The sequence below is a fragment of the Arachis hypogaea genome, chromosome 11, assembly GCF_003086295.3.
Source record: "Arachis hypogaea cultivar Tifrunner chromosome 11, arahy.Tifrunner.gnm2.J5K5, whole genome shotgun sequence".
In the NCBI taxonomy this organism is placed as follows: Eukaryota; Viridiplantae; Streptophyta; class Magnoliopsida; order Fabales; family Fabaceae; genus Arachis; species Arachis hypogaea.
This window is the reverse complement of record NC_092046.1, coordinates 105,843,948-105,868,812: the sequence shown is the minus strand read 5'-3', so window position 1 is coordinate 105,868,812 and position 24,865 is coordinate 105,843,948. Positions and strand designations below refer to the sequence as shown.

Here is a 24,865-nt window from a genome sequence, read left to right as displayed (position 1 = left end):
ACACAAATGCCACAGACACATAATTGGGTGAACCTTTTCAGATTGTGACTCAGCTTTGCTAAAGTCCCCAATTAGAGGTGTCCAGGGTTCTTAAGCACACTCTTCTTTTTGCTTTGGACCTTGACTTTAACCGCTCAGTCTCAAGTTTTCACTTGACACCTTCACGCTACAAGCACATGGTTAGGGACAGCTTGGTTTAGCCGCTTAGACCAGGATTTTATTCCTTTAGGCCCTCCTATCCACTGATGCTCAAAGCCTTGGGATCCTTTTTATTTCCCTTGCCTTTTGGTTTTAAGGGTTATTGGCTTTTTGCTCTTGCCTCTTGGTTTTAAGAGCTTTTGGCTTTTTCTGCTTGCTTTTTCTTTTTCTTTCTATTTATTTTTTTTTCGCCTAGTTTTCTTTTTTTTTTCTGCAAGCTTTGTTCTTTGCTGCTTTTTCTTGCTTCAAGAATCATTTTTATGATTTTTCAGATTATCAAATAACATGTCTCCTAGTCATCATTCTTTCAAGAGCCAACATATTTAACATTCTTAAACAACAACTTCAAAAGACATATGCACTGTTCAAGCATTCATTCAGAAAATAAGAAGCATTGTCACCACATCAATATAATTAAGCTAAGTTCAAGGATAAATTCGAAACCCATGTACTTCTTATTCTTTTGAATTAAAACATTTTTCATTTAAGAGAGGTGATGGATTCATAGGACATTCATAACTTTAAGACAGAGTTACTAACTACTAATGATCATGTAATGAAGACACAAACATAGATAAGCACATAACATAGAAAACGAAAAACAGAAGAAATAAGAACAAGGAATGAATCCACCTTAGTGATGGTGGCGTTTCCTTCTTGAGGAACCAATGATGTCCTTGAGCTCTTCTATGTCTCTTCCTTGTCTTTGTTGCTCCTCCCTCATTGCTTTTTGATCTTCTCTTATTTCATGAAGGATGATGGAGTGCTCTTGATGTTCCACCCTTAGTTGTCCCATGTTGGGACTTAATTCTCCTAGGGAGGTGTTGATTTGCTCCCAATATTTATGTGGAGGGAAGTGCATCCCCTGAGGTATCTCAGGGATCTCTTGATTTGCAGCCACATGTTCTACCACTGAGCTATAGACCCTTGAGATGAATCTTTCCATCTCCCATGACTCAGAGGTGAAAGCAATTGTCTTCTCTTTCCTCTTTCTTGAGGTTTCTCTGGCCTTAGGTGCCATTAATGGTTATGGAAAAACAAAAAAGCTATGCTTTTACCACACCAAACTTAGAATGTTGCTCGCCCTCGAGCAAAAGAAGAAAGAATAGAAGAAGAAGAAGAAGATATGGAGGAGATGGAGGAAGGTGTGTATTCAGCCATATGGGTGGGATTGGGTGGGAAAGAGATGTTGAATTTTGAAGGTAAGTGGGTGTATGGATGTGAGTGGTAAAGGGTTAATAGGGAAGAGTGTTTATTGGGAATAGAGGATGATTGAGAAGAGAGAAGAGAGTGAGTGGAGGTAGGTGGGGATCCTGTGGGGTCAACAGATCCTGAGATGATCCTGTTGGGTCCACAGATCCTGAGATGATCCTGTGGTGTCCACAGATCTTGAGGTGTCAAGGCATTTACATCCCTGCACCAATTTAGGCATGCAAAATGCCCTTGCACACAACTCTGGGCGTTCAGCGCCAGGTTGGTGCCCATTTTGGGCGTTCAACGCCCATTTGTTGCCATTTCTGGCATTGAACGCCAGAACCATGCTTGTTCTGGGCGTTCAGCGCCAGGATGCTGCCCATTTTGGGTGTTCAGCGCCAGAACCATGCTCTGTTCTGGCGTTGAACGCCAGACAGGTGCTTCCTCCAGGGTGTGATTTTTCTTCTGCTGTTTTTAATTCCGTTTCTAATTTTTTTTGTTAATTTTGTGACTCCACATGATCATGAACCTAAGAAAACATGAAAAACAAAAATAAAATTAGATAAATAAACATTGGGTTGCCTCCCAACAAGCGCTTCTTTAATGTCAATAGCTTGACAGTGGGCTCTCATGGAGCCTCACAGATGTGCAGAGCATTGTTGAGACTCTCCAACACCAAACTTAGAGTTTGACTGTGGGGGCTTTGTTTGACTCTGCTTTGAGAGAAGCTTTTTCTGCTTCCTCTCCATGGATGCAGAGAGAGATCCTTGAGTTGTAAACACAAGGTTGTCCTCATTTAATTGAAGGATTAATTCTCCTCTGTCCACATCAATCACAGCTCTTGCTGTGGCTAGGAAAGGTCTTCCTAGGATGATGGATTCATCCTCTTCCTTTCCAGTATCCAGGACTATGAAATCAGCAGGGATGTAAAGGCCTTCAACCTTTACTAACACGTCCTCTACTTGTCCATAAGCCTGTTTTCTTGAGTTGTCTGCCATCTCTAATGAGATTTTAGCAGCTTGCACCCCATAGATTCCCAGTTTCTCTATTACAGAGAGGGGCATGAGGTTTATCCCTGAACCAAGGTCACACAGAGCCTTAAAGATCATGGTGCCTATGGTACAAGGTATTATGATCTTTTCAGGATCCTGTCTCTTCTGAGGCAATGTCAGTTGATCCAGATCACTTAGTTCATTGGTGAACAAGAGAGGTTCATCTTCCCAAGTATCAATACTAAATAATTTGGCATGCAGCTTCATGATTGCACCAAGAAACTTGGCAGTTTACTCTTCAGTAACATCCTCATTCTCTTCAGAAGAGGAATACTCATCAGAGCTCATGAATGGCATAAGGAGGTTCAATGGAATCTCTATGGTCTCTAGATGAGCCTCAGAGTCCTTTGGTTCCTCAGAGGGAAGCTCCTTATTGATCACTGGACGTCCCAGGAGGTCTTCCTCCTTGGGATTCACGTCCTCTCCTTCCCTTACAGGTTCGGCCATGGTGCTTATGTCAATGGCCTTGCACTCTCCTTTTGGATTCTCTTCTGTATTGCTTGGGAGAGTACTAGGAGGGATTTTAGTGATCCTTTTACTCAGCTGGCCCACTTGTGCTTCCGAATTTCTAATGGAAGACCTTGTTTCATTCATGAAACTTACAGTGGCCTTAGATAGATCAGAGACTAAGTTTGCTAAGCTAGATGGATTCTGCTCAGAATTCTCTGTCTGTTGCTGAGTGGATGATGGAAAAGGCTTGCTATTGCTAAACCTATTTCTTCCACCATTATTAAAGCCTTGTTGAGGCTTTTGATCCTTCCATGAGAAATTTGGATGATTTCTCCATGATGGATTATAGGTGTTTCCATAAGGTTCACCTAAGTAATTCACCTCTGCTATTGCAGGGTTTTCAGGATCATAAGCTTCTTCTGCATAAGAAGCCTCTTGAGTACTGTTGGATGCAGCTTGCATTTCATTAAGACTCTGAGAAATCATACTGACTTGCTGAGTCAATATTTTGTTCTGAGCCAATATGGCATTCAGAGTATCAACTTCAAGAACTCCCTTCTTCATAGGCGTCCCATTACTCACAGGATTCATCTCAGAAGTGTACATGAACTGGTTATTAGCAACCATGTCAATGAGTTCTTGAGCTTCTGCAGGCATTTTCTTTAGGTGAATGGATCCACCTGGAGAAGTATCCAATGACATCTTTGATAGCTCAGATAAACCATCATGGAATATATCCAGGATGGTCCATTCTAAAAGCATGTCAGAAGGACACTTTTTGGTCAGCTGCTTGTATCTTTCCCAAGCTTCATAGAGGGATTCACCATCTTTTTGTTTGAAGGTTTGAACATCCACTCTAAGCTTGCTCAGGTTTTGAGGAGGAAAGAACTTGGCTAAGAAAGCCGTGACCAGCTTATCCCAAGAGTTTAGGCTATCTTTAGTTTGAGAGTCCAACCATATTCTAGCTCTGTCTCTTACAGCAAATGGGAAAAGCATGAGCCTGTAGACTTCAGGATTTACTCCATTAGTCTTAACAGTATCACAGATCTGCAAGAATTCAGTTAAGAACTGAAAAGGATCTTCAGATGGAAGTCCATGAAACTTGCAGTTCTGCTGCATCAGAGAAACTAGCTGAGGTTTCAACTCAAAGTTGTTTACTCCAATGGCAGGAATGGAGATGCTTCTTCCATGTAAATTGGAATTAGGTGCAGTAAAGTCACCAAGCATTCTCCTTGCATTATTATTATTTTCGGCTGCCATCTCCTCTTCCTGTTCGAAAATTTCTGAAAGATTATCTCTGGGTTGTTGTAATTTAGCTTCTCTTAATTTTCTCTTCAGAGTCCTTTTAGGTTCTGGATTTGCTTCAACAAGAATGTTCTTGTCCTTGCTCCTGCTCATATGACAAAGAAGAGGGCACAGAAAAAATAATAATAATAATATGGATCCTTTATACCGCAGTATAGAGGTCCTTGTGTTAGTAGAAGAAAAGAAGAAGAAAATCTGAACTCAGAGAGAGAGAGGGTTCGCATTTTTGGTGATGTGAGAAAGAGATGTTAGTAGATGAATAAATAAATAGAAGGATATGAGAGAGAAGGAATTTTCGAAAATAATTTTTGAAAAAGAGTTAGTGATTTTTGAAAATTGTTTTTGAAAAATGTTAGTAATTTTCGAAAATTAAGATTTAAAAATTAAAATAATTAGTTAATTAAAAAGAATTTTTGAAAAAGAGGGAAGATATTTTCGAAAATTAGAGAGAGAGAGAGAGTTAGTTAGGTAGTTTTGAAAAAGATAAGAAACAAACAAAAAGTTAGTTAGTTAGTTGAAACAAATTTTGAAAAGATAAGAAGTTAGGAAGTTAGAAAAGATATTTTGAAGTCAAATTTTTGAAAAAGGTGAGATAAGAAGATATTTTTGAAAAGATATGATAGAAATTAGTTTTGAAAAAGATTTGATTTTTAAAATCACAATTAATGACTTGATTCACAAGAAATCACAAGATATGATTCTAGAACTTAAAGTTTGAATCTTTCTTAACAAGTAAGTAACAAACTTTAAATTTTTGAATCAAAACATTAATTGGTGATGTTATTTTCGAAAATTTGATATAAAAATAAGAAAAATATTTTTAAAAAATGTTTTTAGAATTTTCGAAAATAACTAAGAAAATTGAAAAAGATTTGATTTTTGAAAAAGATTTTGAAAAAGATAAGATTTTTAAATTAAAAATTTGATTTGACTCATAAAAACAACTAGATTTTAAAAATTTTTGAAAAAGTCAAATCTAATTTTTGAATTTTTGAGAGAGAAAAAGGGAAAGATATTTTTTTGATTTTTGAATTTTTATGATGAGAGAGAAAAACAAGTAAAATGATGCAATGCATGAAATTTTTAGATCAAAACAATGAATGCATGCAAGAATGCTATGAATGTCAAGATGAACACCAAGAACACTTTGAATGTCAAGATGAACACCAAGAACATGTTTTTGAAAAAATTTTAATGCAAAGAAAACATGCAAGACACCAAACTTAGAATTCTTTAATGCTTAGGCACTAAGAATTCAAGAATGCATATGAAAAACAAGAAAAGACACAAAACATGCAAATACAAAGATCAAACAAGAAGACTTACCAAGAACAACTTGAAGATCATGAAGAACACCATGAATGCATGAATTTTCGAAAAATGCAAGATGCACATGCAATTGACACCAAACTTATAATATGACTCAAGACTCAAACAAGAAACACAAAATATTTTTGATTTTTATGATTTTATGATTTTTTTTGGATGTTTTTCGAAAATTATTTTAAAAAAAAAGAAAAATAAGGATTCCAAAATTTTTAATATGAATTCCAAGAATCTTGCCATGTTAGTCTAAAGCTTCAGTCCAGGAAACAGACATGGCTCACTAGCCAGCCAAGCGTTCAATGAAAGCTCCGGTGCAAAACACTAGACATGGCCAATGGCCAGCCAAGCTTTAGCGTGTAAATCAGGAACAGCAGCAGGTGGATTAACAACAACTAGCTTGCTCTTGATAACAAATTGCAAACCTCAGTCCAAATGAATTTAGACATGGCTTTACAGCCAGCCAGGCTTCGCATGCTTCGTGAAACACTAGAATTCATTCTTAAAAATTTTGAAGAAAAATATATTTTTGAAAACATTTTTTTTTTCGAAAACACAAGAAAAAAATTTTTGAAAGATTTTTGAAAAATTTTTGAAAACAAAACAAAAAGAAAATTACCTAATCTGAGCAACAAGATGAACCGTCAGTTGTCCAAACTCGAACAATCCCCGGCAACGGCGCCAAAAACTTGGTGCGCAGAAATTGTGATTATACTTTAATTATGTAAAATTTATCGCTCTTTCTTTCCCTGGTAATGGCGCCAAAAACATGATGCCAATACCATGGTTCACAACTTCGCACAACTAACCAGCAAGTGCACTGGGTCGTCCAAGTAATACCTTACGTGAGTAAGGGTCGAATCCCACGGAGATTGTTGGTATGAAGCAAGCTATGGTCACCTTGCAAATCTCAGTCAGGCAGATATAAAATAGTAATGGGGTTTTCGAATAATAATTAGATAAACATAAAATAAAGGATAAAAACACTTATGTAAATCATTGGTGAGAATTTCAGATAAGCGAATAGAGATGCTTTCGTTCCTCTGAACCTCTACTTTCCTGCTATCTTCATCCAATCAGTCTTACTCCTTTCCATGGCTGGCTTTATGTGATACATCACCACTGTCAATGGCTACTTTCGGTCTTCTCTCGGGAAAATGATCCAAATGCCCTGTCACGGCACGGCTAATCGTCTGGAGGCATCACCCTTGTCAATGGCTTCATCTTATCCTCTCAGTGAAAATGGTCAACGCACCCTGTCACGGCACGGCTATTCATCTGTCGGTTCTTGATCATGCTGGAATAGGATTTACTATCCTTTTGCGTCTGTCACTACACCCAGCAATCGCGAGTTTGGAGCTCGTCACAGTCATTCAATCATTGAATCCTACTCGGAATACCACGGACAAGGTTTAGACCTTCCGGATTCTCTCTTACACCACGAAGATTCCGATTAAGAGATCTAAGAGATACTCATTCAATCTAATGTAGAACTGAAGTGGTTGTCAGGCACGCGTTCATAGGGAATGATGATGATTGTCACGTTCATCACATTCAGGTTGAGGTGCGAATGAATATCTTAGAAGCGAAATAAGATGAATTGAATAGAAAATAGTAGTACTTTGCATTAATCTTTGAGGAACAGCAGAGCTCCACACCTTAATCTATGGAGTGTAGAAACTCTACCGTGAAAATACATAAGTGATAATGGAGTTCATTGGTCTCGGCCCCAGAGGGGAACCGGAGTAACCAAGACTCTATGATCCGAAGATAAAACTCAGGATGTCAAATACAATAGTGAAATGTCCTATTTATAATAAACTAGCTACTAGGGTTTACAGAAGTAAGTAATTGATGCATAAATCCACTTTCGGGGCCCACTTGGTGTGTGCTTGGGCTGAGCTTTGAGTGTTGCACATGTAGAGGTCCTTCTTGGAGTTGAACGCCAGCTTTTGTGCCAGTTTGGGCGTTCAACTCTGGTTTTGGATCCTTTTCTGGCGCTGGACGCTAGAATTGGGCAGAAAGCTGGCGTTGAATACCAGTTTGCGTCGTCTAAACTTGGCCAAAGTATGAACTATTATATATTGCTGGAAAGCCCTGGATGTCTACTTTCCAACGCAATTGGAAGCGCGCCAGTTTGAGTTCTGTAGCTCCAGAAAATCCACTTTGAGTGCAGGGAGGTCAGAATCCAACAGCATCAGCAGTCCTTCTTCAACCTCTGAATCTGATTTTTGCTCAAGTCCCTCAATTTCAGCCAGAAAATACCTGAAATCACAGAAAAATACACAAACTCATAGTAAAGTCCAGAAATGTGAATTTAACATAAAAACTAATGAAAACATCCCTAAAAATAACTAGATCCTACTAAAAACATACTAAAAACAATGCCAAAAAGCGTATAAATTATCCGCTCATCACTATGCTTTTAAATTAATTATTTTAATTACCTTTTATTTCCATTCGATGCCGTGATTAGTGTGTTGAGTAGTTTCATATCTTCTAAGGCAGGAATGACTTAAAGGATGGAAAGAAAACATATAAAAATGGAAGGAAAGTGCAAAACGGAGTTCTGAAGAAACTGGCTTCCACGCGATCGCATGGACAACGCGATCGCGTGCCAAGCACGAACCAACAGCGACGCGGCCACATGACTGATGCAACCCCATGCCTTAAGCAGAATGAATATGACGCGGTCGCATGACTGACACGACCGCGTGACAAGAAAAGCTCCGAATGACACGACCGCGTGACCCACGCGGACGCGTGATAGAGGCCACGCACCAGAAATTGCAGAAAACGCTTCCAGCAATTTCTGAAGCCCTTTTTGGCCCAATCCAAGTCCAGAAGGCATAGACCAGAGGTTATAAAGTGTGGGAACGCATCCATTCAGGAGGAGCTTGCCAATTTAGTTACTTTCCATGATTTAGATCTAGTTTTGAGAGAGGTTCTCTCCTCTCTCTCTTAGGATTTAGGACTTCTCTTAGTTTTAGGAGTGACTCTCAATCCCAGGTTCTTTATTTTTATTTATTCTTCCAATCTAGTTTATGAACCCTTCATGTTAGATTATAATTTCCCTTATTAATGTTACTTGAGGTATTTCAATTCGTGATTGCTTTCTTTAATTTATGTTATTATTGCTTTACATCTGAAGGCATTTTTATTCCAGCAAATTTACTTTTTCCTCTTTTGGTCTTGGTTAAGAAAGCAGTAACTCAGGAGTTATCTTATCTCAACATAATTGATAACTGTTATCTTTGCTAATTGAAATGAGCTTCAATAATCCCAACATTTTCTCAGGAAATAAATAGGGTTCGAAGATCAAACTAATTAGTCCCTTGACTTTCCTTTACTTTAGTAAAGGTTGACTAAGTGGAATTAAGATTCAACTTTCATTGTTATTGATAAGAATAACTAAGTCTGGACTTCCAATTTCTCATATCTTGCCAAAAGTTTGCCTTGCAGCTATTTATTTATTTTAATTGCCATTTAATTTACCCGCCATTAAGTTACTTATTCCTTATTCTTGAAACCCCAATTTACAATCTCCATAACCAATAATAAGAACATACTTCCCTGCAGTTCCTTGAGAAGACGACCCGAGGTTTAAATACTCGGTTATCAATTTTAAAGGGGTTTGTTACTTGTGACAACCAAAACGTTTGTAAGAAAGGTTGATTGCTTGGTTTAGTAACTATACTTGCAACAAGTATTTACCATAACTTCTAAACCATCAATCTTCCGCTCTTTCAAAATAGTGCCGTTGCCGGGGAACTGCTAATGTGTGCCTTATTATTGGTTATTGTACATATTTTTCTTTTACTTGTTTATTTATTTCTATTTTTCCTTTTTAATTTTATTTGCTACTATGAACTCTCACCCCTCTCGCTTTGAGTTTGGTTCTAACTTTGTTGAAGGAAATAGAAGTTACAGCAGGAATATGCATCAAGGTCAGACCAATCAAGGATGGATGGAGCCAAGAGGATCTAATCAACCCTTTAGGCACCAACACCCTCCAAGATATCATGGACAATGACCATTCTACAATGCATACCCAGCTGATAGATATGGTGGACAACCTTGTAACTACCAACAAGTCCCACCCCGTGCCTATGGACCATCCTCTCAACATAACCTCGAACCACCACACTCACAAGCTTCTCTTCACCATTCGCCACCACATGATCCCTATTTACCCCAATTCCAATCCAATCACTCCCAAGCACCACCACTTTCCTATGTAACATGTCCAAATCCATCACCCAGAGAATCAGAGGTTCGCCTCAAGGCAACAGTAAATAAACTTCAAACAACCATTCGACAACTGGAGCAAGCAGTAATTCAATTAGCTTCTAGACGCGCAAACATTCAAGGACCAACCACAGCCCCATGTGGACAATCTAATGAAGAGTGTAGCATGAAGGAAATATTAGAAATTGCAGTGGACAAGACAGAGCATGAATTCGTACTAGAATAAGTAGAAGAAGCTGTCATTGTACAAGAAGAAGAGTTGGTTGAAGATCTAGGAGACGCTGAACCTCCATGGGAATCCAGAGCTGAAGAGAAATCTGTCAAGGACATTACAGTTAATGCTAAGGAGGATAGCGCACAATCCTCAAGGCAAATCGTTTATGAAGAATCAGACGGAATAATCCAAGAAGCAAATTCTCTTGATGATGATAGTCACAAATCAAGTTTTCTTAGTGATGAACTTGCATCCGCAAGTGAATTCTCTGAGATCGAAGTATCTTCCCTGAGTGAATACGAAGATGATGCGGAGGTAGATTTCTCTCAACCTCCAATCTATGACTCGAGTGATGAGGAAGACATAGAAGACTTTGATCAGGGTGATGAAGCGTTTGAAGACCCTTGCAAAGAAGTGGAGGAATTCACAGAATATTACCAGGGAGCAGAACTTACAGAACCACCAGAAACACCTTCCCCAAGGCCATTACCACCCAATACAAGCTTCAAGTGGGTACAATCCTTAACTTTTAACTTTACTTTTTCACTTGAATACGGTTTGCTTGAAACAGATGGCCAGCTTAGAGCTCTCTGCGGCTTTAAGAGTAAGAGGGAAATGGCTCGTGCTTAGAGCTGGTGTACAAGGTTCAATAAGGTCCCACACTTCAACTCGAAGTGCACGGATTGGTATCATGCTCAATTGAACGGATTGGTATCACTATGGTGAGAATCTACTTTCTAAACCGCCCGGATGGAAAATATAGATCAAGACAGAGGCAAATTTAAAAACAAGGCTTGGGATCATGGATTCTATTCTGACATTCGTCACCCCGGGAGCCTGAGACTCTGTTTGAAGCTGTTCAGAAGCTTTACATGCCTAGTTTGGGACCGCGGAGGCTATTGGCATTCCAAGCATTGGTAGAGATTTTTGGATGAATTTAAGCATAAGCCGCCATAACAGGAAGCTCCTCCAATGTCCAACTTAAGGACTTTAACTAAAAGTGCTAGGTGGGAGACAACCCACCATGGTATGATCGTTCCTTTTGCAATTTTAATTTTATTTAGTTTTGTTTATTTTTGAATTTTATTTTATTTTATTGAACCTGGAATCATGCATAGCATTCACATTAAGCATTGCATTCTGCATACTGCATTCTGCATTCTAAAAAAAAAAAGGTGCGCGATGCGACTGCATGCCCCATGCGATCGCGTCAAATAGCGAACTACACTTCCCACGCAACCGCGTCATCCACGTGGCCGCATGACCTGGAGATCGGCGTAAAGATCCAACGTCCAGAAAGTTAGGCTGGAATCGTGCGGCCATTGTGCGTCTAGCACAAAATGGCCCACGCGATCGCATGCCCCATGCGATCGCGTCACTTACACACAATCAATCCCACGCGACCGCGTGAGCGACGCAATCGCGTCGCATGGATTGCACAAATCCCAAAAGGAGACAGAGAGTTAGGCTGGAATGACGCTGGATTCGTGCGTTTAGCACAAATTCAAGCGACGCGATCGCATGCCCCAGGCGATCGCGTCCTACCCTTTTTATCCCTTCCATGCGATCGCGCGATCCACGCGATCGCGTCAACCACCTTTTTCGCTCCAGCCACGCGACCGCGTGCCCCACGCGGCCACGTGGATTCAAATTATAACCCCCTAGGTCACGCGAAACCCTATTCTTGCGCCCCCCCTAAACCACACCCCCCTCCTTCTCTCCTCCTCCAAACCACAACCACCACCCAGCCACCTCCGCGCCACCACCCAGACGCCGCCGACCACCCAGGCGCTGCCGCCACCCACCTCCTCCCCCCTTCCCCCTTCTTTCTTCCTCTTTCTTCTTTCTTTCTCCTCCTCCGCCACTGCTCCCGTCCGCGCCACCACCCACCGCCGCCAACCATCCCAACCGCAACCCCCCTTCTACCAGCAACACCACCCCTTTCCACCCCTCCCTTCCCCTACCCCCATTACCCTCTCTTCCCACTGCCCCGAACAGCCGCGCCGCCGTGCTCACTACCGCCAGCCACCGTGCCCAACACCGGACGCCGCCATCATCACCACCACTAGCCACCTTTCTGCCTATTCTCATTATTCGGCCTTCCAGATTCCGTAACACGCAATCCCTTTTATCCATTCGTAGTTATTCTTATTTTCCCGTTTATGTTCCTGTCTAGGCTAGTTAGATATGCATGTTGTAGTGGATTTTAGGTTGTTAGGTAGCCTAGGATGTGGTTAGTGGATTTAGGTCTGTTTACTTGCACTATTCTTGTTTCTGTTTTATCAAATTTGCAAATCTGCTGCTGCTGTAATCTTGTTCATATGCTGTATTTCTTGTATATTGCTGCTCTTTACACTGAATTTTCATGTTTACATTCATTATATATAACTGCAGCTTGATTTTTTTAATTCATATGAACTGTTTGATTGCTGTTTATTTTCCGGGAGAATCCAATTTTAGCCGGAATGCTGCCCAAATTTTTATAAATATTTTTTACTTTCATTCATGTTTTGATTTTGGAATCTTGAACTCTATTTTCCTCTGCTTTAACCAAACCATTCATGAATGCCAGGGCATGCATTCTTATCCTCTTTGATTTCCTGGTTCCTAAACTGCAATTTTGATGTTTGATTCCTATTTTTGCTTTCTTTATCTCTATTTGAATCATCATCAAACTGTTTTACTTGTTTGAATATGAGTTACCTATAGCTTCTACCTGTGATTACTTGTTACTTGGACTATTTTCATTATGCCTCTTACTTTAACCCATTTTTCACTAACTCACTAATTTTAAATCTAACCAACCTAACCTTTTCAAAACTTCTTTTTTTTGCTTTTCTTTCACTTTCTTTTAACATTCTAACCAAGGCATGATGTTAATTTTTCTATTTAACTTGCATTCAATTACATTTTGGATTGTGATTTCTTCTTTTCAGACTTTTCACTCCTATACAATCCTAAATGCACATTTTACTTAACTCATATTCATTATCCTATTGCTCCTTTGCCACTTTGTGTTTTCTTTGATTATTTGCCTATTTTACTTTCCTATTTTTATTATATCCTGGTTTTCTATTTTTCAGGATGTCAGATTCCTAGAGAAAGGGAAAAGGCAAGGCCACTACTGGCAAAAGGAAACGAGGAGAAGCCTCCATGTCTATCATCGACCTCATGCATGATGCCTCCTTGCGGGAGAAAGCCTTTACCCCACAGGAGAAGGCCGACCAGCTACTTCCCGCCAATGACCCAGTAAAGTTTGCAAACCGATACTGTGAGCTGAATTATCCGGTGTTTGCAAACTCCAGGAACCTATACCTGGAGCGGACTTTGAAGATCCCAGAAGAACTCCAGCAATACACCTCTGATCAGATCAAACAAAGAGGCTGGTTCTTTCTGGAGAGACCTCTGACTGAGGTTAGTGCATCTTGGGTTAGGGAATTCTACTGCAACTACTTCAAAACTTCCCTAGATGCAGTGAACCTCAGAGGGAAGCAGATTCTGGTTACTGAAGAGGCAATAGAAGAGGTTCTGAAACTTCTGCCTAAGACTGATAAGACAGATGGCTATCAGAAAGCTGATGAGGATATGCGCTATATGCGATTTGACTGGGACGCAGTAAAGGCGAGGATCGCCCTTGACCCGACAGTTCCTTGGATCATGGGTCAGAACACCACCATGCCGAAAGGGATCAAGCGGATTTACCTGAATGATGAGGCTCGGCTATGGCATCAGATATTCAGCAACTACATTATGCCGAGTACTCACGAGACTGAGATACCAGCCGCTATGATTACCCTCCTTTGGTGTGTGATGGAGGGCAAGGACCTGTACCTGCCACGCTTTATCTGGTACTATATGGCCAGGGTCCACGTCCGAGGCACTCTTCCCTTTTCCTATCTGGTTACACAGCTGGGCCGTCAAGCTGACGTGCCATGGGAGGATGCTGATGAGAGGCCACCTGCTGCGGAATGCAAGAAGATTATCCCGCACAGCAGGAACTTCCTGGCCTTGCACTACAGACCTCCATTCCTGACTGCCACTGCTGATGATACAGCTACACCATCTGCCGGTCCCTCTTCCTCCACTGTTGCACCACCTACCCCTGCCACCACCATTGCACCTCCACCTGCCACAGAGCCTGTCTATCATCTGGTGCACCGCTTGTTTCGATGACTTGACCAGATGGAGCGTCGCAACAAGCGACGCTATGAGCACCTGAAGCTGATGATACGATCTGGCGACATCCCCTCCGAGCCTGACACACCATCCGAGGCATCTGAGGAGGAGGCGGATGCGCCCGAGGCAGAGACCCATCCCCAGGGAGAGGCAGCGCAGGCAGACACCCAGCAGGCAGCACCCCAGCAGATCCAGGCTGCAGATCCTGAAATCCCCATTCAGACAGCCCCTCCTCTCCAGTAGCCGGACATTCAGCCAGCCACCACAGAGACCCCAGCTACCATCCCTTCAAGTGATGACACCCCTTCATACCCGACTTGAGTGAGCATCGGGAACGATGCTACATTTTAAGTGTAGGGAGGTCGCCATCTCTGGCATATTATTTTGGTGAACCACTACAGACTCTTTTTTTCTTTTATTTTGGATATTTTTCTGTATTTTTTTCTTTATTTTTATTTTTATTTTCTGAGTTCTTATACATTGCTACTTTCATGTATTTTTACTCTATTTCTGCATTTTGCATTTTTAGTTCATATTTTAGCCACTTAGTTCAGTTGCAATTCTAACTTATTAGTTATAGAAATTGTGGATTAATTAGTATAATTTACCCTTTTTAGCATAAGATAGCTTAGTTTAAATTGGAAAATATAAAAAGGGAAGTAAACTAGAGACTTTAACAGAATCAAAACAACCCATACCTTGTATATATAGCATTACATGTTAGTTAACAACACTTCATCAAGGAGAAACACTAGAACTTTAAAGCCATTCAATATAAGTTTCACATTGAGAATAATGAGAATTTTTAACTAAACCTGCATGACATACATAAGTGATAAATGATTTTTAAGCTAGAGAACATATAGCCTGTGAGTTTTGAGCTTAATTGTATGGTTACATTCAAACCATAATTTTTTATTCCTGTGTGTTCCGCCCTTCTTTTATATTCTGGTATTCTTTACTTTGTTTTAATCTATATGTCCGATTATAGAATATAGAATATAGAATATAGAATGTAGATATATACCAAGAGAGTGATTGAGGCCATTATTTGATTTTAGCTCACTTATCCCAAAATAGCCTACCTTTTACATCACCCTTGTTAGCCCCCTTGAGCCTTTAAATCCCCTTTTATTCTATTAGCCACACTACTAGCCTTAAGCAGAAAAACAAAATAAAATCTCAAGTTGAATCCTTGGTTAGCTTAAGATAGAAAATTATGAATAGTTTAAAATGTGGGAAACCTATTGGGTACATGGATGATAAAAACAAAAGGTAGAAAAGTTGAAAGGAATAAAATAACTCAAATTAAGAAATTTTGGGAAGCATGCTCATGAGAAATCAAAGTGATCAAATTACCATGTGCATTTAAAAAAAGTTATTTTTCAGTATTTAATAAAGGGGATACAAAAGAATTCCCCAAATGCAAAATAAAAGCAATGCACATGGGATAAAAATAAAAATTGAAACATGAGCATGTAACATCAAGTGGGAAAATATGGGAAAATAGGTAAAGAAGTTTTGTTTTACTAAGTATGTATGTTAGGTGAGATCTTAGTCTAATTAAGGATTCACTTATTAGCTCACTTAGCCTTATACATATATCCTTACCTTTACCATTGGCCCCATTATAACCTTAATTAAAGACCTCATGATTTTTGGTATGACTGTATTCTATAATTGTTGATTGGTTAGATGAAGAACAAAGTTATAGAAAGGAAGAATAAAAAAGAGGAATAGAGTGATTAACCTAATAAACACTGAGTGACTAGAGAGTAAACACAAATCCAGTGAGGGTTCAATAGCTCATTAACATTTATCCCTGTTTGAATTATCTAATTGTCTTGCAAGTTCATAAAATGCTTTTTCTCCCATCTCAATTGTAAAAGTGCTTATTGATTATCTAAGGCTTGGCTATATATACATATATGACTCCTTGAGAATGTGAATTAATTTAACTACCTGTAAGCTTTATATATGAGTGAATAAATTAGAATTGCATGATGCATTTAGGTAGTTGCATTTAGATTAGGTTGCATTGCATGACATTCCATCACTTTAACCTTACTTATTACCTTGGATTTAGCATGAGGACAAGCTATTGTTTAAGTGTGGGGAGGTTGATAAACCCATATTTTATGATATATTTTGTGCTTAGTTTGAGTGATTTATTCAATCCTTCACCCACTTATTCATGTTAATTGCATGGTTTTACTTTCCCTTCCTTATTATGTGATGTATGTGAAAAACATGTTTCCTATGCTTTTAAATTAATTATTTTAATTACCTTTATTTCCATTCGATGCCGTGATTAGTGTGTTGAGTAGTTTCAGATCTTCTAAGGCAGGAATGACTTAAAGGATGGAAAGGAAACATATAAAAATGGAAGGAAAGTGTAAAACGGAGTTCTGAAGAAACTGGCATCCACGCGATCGCATGGACGACGCGATCGCGTGCCAAGCGCGAATCAACAGCGACGCGGCTGCATGACTGACGCGACCGCGCCTTAAGCAGAACGAATATGACGCGGTCGCATGACTGACGCGACCGCGTGACAAGAAAAGCTCCGAATGACGCGACTGCGTGACCCACGCGGACGCGTGACAGAGGCCACGCACCAGCAATTGCAGAAAACGCTTCCAGCGATTTCTGAAGCCCTTTTTGGCCCAATCCAAGTCCAGAAGGCATAGACCAGAGGTTATAAAGTGTGGGAACGCATCCATTCAGGAGGAGCTCGCCAATTTAGTTACTTTCCATGATTTAGATCTAGTTTTGAGAGAGGTTCTCTCCTCTCTCTCTTAGGATTTAGGACTTCTCTTAGTTTTAGGAGTGACTCTTAATCCCAGGTTCTTTATTTTTATTTATTCTTCCAATCTAGTTTATGAACCCTTCATGTTAGATTATAATTTCCCTTATTAATGTTATTTGACGTATTTCAATTCATGATTGCTTTCTTTAATTTATGTTATTGTTGCTTTACATCTGAAGGCATTTTTATTCCAGCATATTTACTTTTTCCTCTTTTGGTCTTGGTTAAGAAAGTAGTAACTCAGGAGTTATCTTATCTCAACATAATTGATAACTGTTATCTTTGCTAATTGAAATGAGCTTCAATAATCCCAACCTTTTCTCAGGAAATAAATAGGATTCGAAGATCAAACTAATTAGTCCCTTGACTTTCCTTTACTTTAGTAAAGGTTGAATAAGTGGAATTAAGATTCAACTTTCATTGTTATTGATAAGAATAACTAAGTCTGGACTTCCAATTTCTCATACCTTGCCAAAAGTTTGCCTTGCAGCTATTTATTTATTTTAATTGCCATTTAATTTACCCGCCATTAAGTTACTTATTCCTTATTCTTGAAACCCCAATTTACAATCTCCATAACCAATAATAAGAACATACTTCCCTGCAGTTCCTTGAGAAGACGACCCGAGGTTTAAATACTCGGTTATCAATTTTAAAGGGGTTTGTTACTTGTGACAACCAAAACGTTTGTAAGAAAGGTTGATTGCTTGGTTTAGTAACTATACTTGCAACGAGTATTTACCATAACTTCTAAACCATCAATCTTCCGCTCTTTCAACTTACTCCCTCAAGTCTCTCTCCCCCATACATGCACACCACAGGCACATGGTTTGTTATTTTCTTTCCTTGAGGTCTTGGTGTCCAGCACCTCTTTGGGTTACTAAATGTTCTGTAGCAAGGTTGCTCTTGATAGTGGATTTTCAGTTGATAATCCCGGGTTAGTTAACCCAAGTTACCAAGTGATGAAGCACTCCTAAGAACTTATTCATCCAAGCAGATCCTTGGTACAAGAGCACCACAGACACATCCCTCAAGGTTCAAGCCCTTGGTGCCTAACCTTATTCTTTATTACCTTTCTTTCTTTTTCAACTCTTAGTGTTCTTTTCCTTTTTCTCACTGGGATCTTATTATTTAGCTAGTCTCATGGGGTGTGTTTCAAGCATATGATTCAGGACAGATAGTTGCCTTCCCACCTTGTTGGTGAACTAACTTAGCTAAGTGATTACTACACCACAAATTTAAGGACTTACTCCACAAATTGAACTCCACTCTGGTCTTTCATAACATCTCTTTTTATTTAGCTTAAAAGGACAAACATACAATAAGCAAGATGCAGATGAAGATAGGTAACTTGAACCAACACACATATGAAAAAGCAATGAAAATACTAAAGACAGAATTGAAAATTCCTAAGCTACTATGGAAGCATGTTCTATCTCATACATAATTTTCCTTATTTAAAACTTGAAAAAAATGGGATAATGAGGGAACTCCACCACCTTTTACTCATGGGATCGCTCATGCTCTCCCTCTTGTTTGTCCTCTTTGTGTTTTTATTGAGTGCTTGAACTCCCACTTCCCTTTCCTTTTCCAATCAACTTTTTCCAGAAGCCAGCATCTTCCATCTTCTTTTTCAATGTTTCCTTCTGCTATTTCACCTTCCTTTCTTCTTGTTCTGTTAGCTCTTTTTGGACTTCATCATACCTAGGGATTGCAGAGTGCAGATTATGCATATGACCAGACATATAGTTCAACTTGGCTTGAGTGTTTATGTAGAACTCCTCCCTATGTAGTTGCCGTCCTTCATTCAGTACGCTGAACTCATTGAATGCCTTCGTCTGAGCTAGCTGTCGTTGGTTGAGTTCTTGAAGGCGTTTGTCTTGACGCTCTTGCCTTTCAGTCACTTGATTGATGGCTTGAGTGAGCTGGGAGTAGTGTTTCATTTGTTGTTTCTGCCACTCCCCTTGTTGATTCATCCAATTAGAAAGCAGTTCTTCTTGACGATCCATCCTTTGGGCTTGAATGTTCAGTTGTTGTTCTTGTCCCTCCATGTAACTCCTTGCTAGCTCCTCAATGGCTCCGTGAATGTGATTCAAGTTGATGTTGGTTGGATCATAATACTCTTCTTGCTGGTATTCTTCTTCATGAGATTCTTCTCGGTGAGGCCCCTCTGGTGCTGTTCTTTTCCCTATTTGAGGTCTTCTTTGTTGTTGGGCGGGTGCCACATAAGTTATTCGCTGTAGCATGACTGACCTTCCAGGGTTCACCCAACTTGGATTGCTGTCCTCGAAGACTACCTTGGCTTTCGTGCACAATCTAAGGATGGTAATGGGGTACCAAAGTCTAGCACCTGGATCATTCTTCTTGGCTGACTCTTGAATCCCCTCAGCTATAATCTCGTGCACATTGATGCCTCTACCCTTTATTAAGCAATGTATCATAGTATCTCGAGAAGTGTTAACCTCCGAATTATTTGCAGCTGGGAGGATAGATCTCCTCACGAGCTCAAACCATCCCTTGGCTTCCGGGATGAGGTCTCCTCTCCTGATGAACCGAGGTCTTCTATCCGAATATCTTTTCCAGTCAGATCCTATAACACACATATCATTCACAATTTCTTCAAGTTCATCATTGTCGGGGCCATTACTTATTCTCACGTGATAACTGGGCTCATCAAAATGTGGCAATTTCAGCTGAAGAACCCTCGTTATGGCATTGGGGCTGAAGTCCACCTCTATTCCTCTCACATAACTTTTGAAGGTGGGGGCCTTAGTTTTGTCTTCTCTGACCATATTTGCATAGAATTCTTTGATGAGGTTTGCATTTATCTTTGGTTCTGGGTTCGTGAGCCTTTGCCAACCCCTTTGTTCGATCTTCTCTCGAATCTGTGGGCATTCATCCTCGTTGAACTGGAATGTTAACTCAGGCAATATCTTTTTGAGCTTTATCCATTCAAATTCAAGTTTATGGAATGCAGTTTTGAATTTTCCTTCATCAAAAGGGCTACCCTCAACCAGTTCCTTTCTCTTTTGCCTCTTGGAGCTCGATGATGCCATGAGTAAGAGTTGATGTGTGAAAATGTTGAGGGGTTGTGGATAAATGGTGGAATTCGGTTGGGTTTGGATAGGGTGAGATGAAGGGATTTAGGTTCCGAAGGTGTGAAGTATAAAGAATGGGAATTGGAATGTGAATGGGAGTACGGACTAGGAATCACTTATATAGAAAAGTGATGAGTGAATGAAAGGTGTGGATTGATGGGGTGGTTGTGTGATGGACAGATGGGGTTTAGCAATGGATGAGCACAAGGATCATCAACTTTATGATGGGGTTGGTTCAGTTTCCAAGCTTGTTTTTCTTCCAATGTTGCATGGCAACAATTCCCAATGCAATCCCCTTGAAGATACGTGTATAGTCCTCTGTTTTTGTGGTGGCCGAATCCTCCTTCAATTGTCCCATCAATTCTCCTACAAAATAAAAGAAATATGATTAATAAAATTGTGGAAAGTGGCGGCAAAATTTAAAAAAAAAAGAAGAGAAAGAGTAACTACTTTTTAAAATTTTTGTTTCTAGTTACTAATTGCTATTCATGAGTGCAAACCAACTAACCAGCTAAATGTCCATGTATGCAACATTGGTGACACCAAACTTAGTTTGTGGCACTATGGTGTAAGAAGATTTGTCCAAGGTGCTAAGAGTGACATGCTATGAGTTGCATTCATGTTCTCTTAGTGAGCCTTGAACACCAAACTTGTTCTTCACTATATGTTGCATTCAAGGATATGTCAAAGTTGATTTGAATTTCATGAACCTTGTTTTATTAACTACTTTAAAAGCATGTAAAACATGGGTTGCCTCCCATGAAGCGCTTCTTTAGCATCACTAGCTTGACGTTCTGCCTTTTGTCAGGGTGGCTGGTAGTGCTTCAGATCTTCTCCTCTTACAGTAAACCTATATCTATTGGCTTCATCAAGGATCTCTACATGTTCTAGGGAGAGAACTTTGTTGATGGTGAAACCCTTGGGTAGCTGAGATGAGATGGTGGGGAGATGAGGTGGGATATTTGGGAAGTAAGCTGAGATCACTTTATCCCCTGGAGAGAAATCTTCTGTAGGGATCTTCTTGTTCCTCCATCTCTTTGGTGCCTTCTTCTTTGTTTCTTTTGCTGTTATCCTACTATTTGTGGTCTCTTTTCCTAGGGAGATTTTTTTGCTGGTCTCATATGATTCTGGTGGTTTTGGCTCCACTTGAGTTTCCTTTAGCTGTGACACCTTCTGGCTGTTTTGCTTATCAACCAAGGGGATTCCCAGGTGTACATTTTGTGCTTCAGTGCTTGTTTCTTCCACCAGTGCTTTGTTGTGATTTTCCTTTGGTTCCTTGTTTTCCTGGTCTGCTTCTTGTGAGGGTTTGAAGACATTGAATGCGAGTTGTTCATCATGTATCCTCAGTATTAGCTCTCTTCGCTCCACATCTATGAGTGCTCTGGCTATAGCTAGGAACGGTCTTCCCAATATGATTGGGTGGATGGGACTCTCTTCCATTTCCAATATGACAAAATCTGTGGGGAGGAAATAGTTTCCCACTTTCACCAACACATTTTCAACCACTCCCACTGCTTGTTTTTGAGTTTTGTCAGCCAGCCTGATGACTACGTCTGTGGGCATTAGCTCATTGATCTGCAGCTTCTTCATTAGAGATAGAGGCATTAAGTTGATGCTTGCTCCCAGGTCACAAAGTCTCTTATCAATCAGTGTTTCTCCTATGGCACAGGGGATGTGAAAACTCCTTGGGTCCTTCCTTTTTGTAGGAAACTCTGTTTGAATGAGAGCACTGCACTCCTTATTCATCACTATTGTTTGTCCTCCCTTGAGTGAGCTTTTTCTGGTTAGCAGCTCCTTCATATACTTAATGTATGAGGGCATTTGTTGGAGGGCCTTGATGAATGGTATGTTTACATGGAGAGATGCACACATGTCAAGGAACCTTGAGTATATTCTCTTCTCTACACCACCATTGAGTATTTGGGGAAAGGGTGCATAGAGTCTCAGCAACTCCTTCTGTGTGATTGTGGTTTCTTGATGATTCTCTTCCTACTTTCCTGCTGATGTATCTTCAGGTTGTTCTAATGGTTTGTTCGGCTCTTCTTCAGTCTCCTTATCACTTATAGTAACCATCTTGCAATCTTCCCATCTGACCTTCTTTGCTTCATATCTCAGATTTTTCTCTGTGTCACTTGGGAAGCTATCAGTAGGTTTAGGGATCTTCTCAGAAAGATATCCCACTTGAAACTCCAGCCTCTTGATGGTGTCTCCCTGGTTCTTGATATTGGCTCGCACATCCTCCTTGAACACCTTGTTATCTTGGATTTCCTTACATATGCCTTCAAGTAGAGTTTTAATCCTTGAGAGTCTTTCTTCTGATGATGGAGAGTTGAGATTGGAAGGATGAGAAGGGCCATTTTGACTTTGGTATGGATGTTGAGAAGTGTTATTAGGTGGGTGTTGATATGACCTCTGTGTGGAGTGTTGGTGAGTTGCATTATTGTTGGGGTTGTGGCATCTCTGATCTTGGCCTTGATCCTGTTGGTTTCCCTTCCCAAAGTTTGGGTGGTTCCTCCAACTGGGATTATATGTTTTGGAGTATGGGTCATGGTGCTGCCTAGGTGAATTTCCAATGTAGTTGGCTTGTTCCTGATCACCCTCTGCTTCTTCATTCACTCCTTCTTGAGCTGCTGCTGAGGTGGTGATTGCTGCCACTTGATTCCTCTCCATCTTTTTGGTAAGGTCAACCAACTGCTTGGTAATAAGCTTGTTTTGAGCTAGCAGTGCATTCACATTGTTCAGCTCCATCACTCCTCTAGTGTTGCCTCTTTCAGAAGCATAGAAGTAGTCATTCTCTGCTACAGTCTCAATGACATCTATGGCTTCTTCAATGGTCTTCTTCTTGTTCAAAGATCCCCCGGATGAGTGGTCTACTGCCTTCTTTGATTCATACGAAAGGCCTTCATAGAAAATGTGCAACTGCACCCATTCATTGAACATATCTGGCGGGCATCTTCTTGTCAGGTCCTTAAACCTCTCTCATGCTTCATATAGAGTCTCACCATCTTGCTGCCTGAAGGTTTGTACCTTAGCTCTCAACCTGTTAATTCGTTGAGGAGGATAGAATCTGGCCAAGAATTTGTTCACCACGTCTTCCCATGTTGCTAAACTCTCCTTTGGAAAGGATTCCAACCATTTAGATGCTTTGTCCTTAAGTGAAAATGGAAACAGAAGTAGTCTATAGGTGTCAGGGTGAACACCATTAGACTTCACAGTATCACATATCCTCAGGAAGGTGGTTAGATGTTGATTGGGGTCTTCTTGGACACTTCCTCCGAATGAACAATTGTTCTGAACAAGGGTGATGAGCTGTGGCTTTAGTTCAAAGTTGTTGGCATGTATGGTTGGCCTTTGGATGCTACTTCCACAGTTGCCTGGATTTGGGTTGATGTAAGAACTCAGAACTCTTCTCTCTTGTCCAGCCTGATGCGCTGGACCTTCTATGCCATGGTTGTGAGCCTCTTCTTCATGATGGTTCTCCATATTCTCATCCATGTCTGGTTCAAAGTACTCCTCCTCTTCCTCAGCACCAACTACTCTCTTCCCTCTTGCTTCCCTCCTTAATCTAAGGAAGGTCCTCTCAGGTTCAGAATCAAAGGAAGTTGAAGCCCTGCTTCTTCTACCTGTCATACACCCAATAAGGTACAAGCAAGAAAGATAGATGCAGACAATATTTTCTGCAGAAATGCTGTTAGTGTGAGTGATGCAATATATCAAACAGTTAGTGGGTCAGTGAAGCAAATATTAAAACAAAATGCAGGTAACACCACTAATGGGTGAAAGGTAAAGGGAAAGAAATAACTAAAACTGAAAGTAAATTACTCAGATGAAATTAAATCAAACAAAAGGAAAATGCTTAATCTAGTTATCCACCAATTTAATCATTGTTGATATAAAATTAATCCCTGGCAACGGCGCCATAAACTTGATGCACGGAAACTTGTCTCTTAATAAATCTCCCTCGGCAAGTATACCAAATTGTCCTTAAGTAAAAACTCACAATAGAGTGAGGTCGAATCCCACAGGGATTGATTGGTCAAGCAACTTTAATTGGATGAATGTTCTAGTTGAACTAAGCAGAATTTGATTTGAGAGTTCCAGGAAATTAAATGGCGGGAAAGTAAATAGCAGAAAATGTAAATGCTGGAAATAAAGAGCTGAAAATAGATGACGGAAAATAAATTACAGAATCTTAAATGGGAATGGGGAAGACGATCATAAAAGTGATTGACAGAAATTAAAGAGAATGGGTAAGATCAGAAATGGGGAGTTCATTGGGCTTAGGAGATGTTGCATCCTCCGGATCAAGTTCATTTTCATCTCTTCCTCAATCAATGCATTCATTGATCTCCTTGGTAATCTTAAGTGATTGAATTCCAATTCCTTGGTAATTCAATCTCTCAAATCTTGATCAATAGCCAATTCCTTGGTCCAATTGCTCATGAGAAGAGATGAGGTATGGTCACTGATTATACCACATGTATTTCCAAATCAAAATATTGGTAGGATTATATGTCACTATATCCATCCAAACCCCAATTTGGTCCAACATGAGAAAGCATTTCTAGCATGATCTCTTCATTCCTCTTCCAAGGTTCCGAAGAGATCCAAGTATGAATAGCTTCTTTTCCAAGATAACTACTCAATTGGATGAAGATTGAAAGCTTTCTAGTAAAATCAAGAGAAAAGAAAGAAGGAGAATAATGAAAACTATTATCGATCCATCAAATTACAACAGAGCTCCCTAACCCAATGAAAGGGGTTTAGTTGTTCATAGCTCTGGGAATGGAAAACAAAG

At 40.0% G+C, this 24,865-nt stretch overlaps 2 non-coding genes across 2 annotated transcripts; both read left to right on the top strand.

The window, feature by feature from the left end:
- Positions 1-3,650: 3,650 nt before the first annotated feature.
- Positions 3,651-3,758, top strand: LOC112724759 (small nucleolar RNA R71). The gene has a single exon (XR_003163906.1). It is a non-coding gene; the product is annotated as a small nucleolar RNA R71 (small nucleolar RNA).
- A 19,244-nt stretch (positions 3,759-23,002) lies between these two features.
- LOC112725529 (small nucleolar RNA R71) lies at positions 23,003-23,109 on the top strand. Its single transcript, XR_003164632.1, has one exon. It is a non-coding gene; the product is annotated as a small nucleolar RNA R71 (small nucleolar RNA).
- The last annotated feature ends 1,756 nt before the right edge of the window (positions 23,110-24,865 follow it).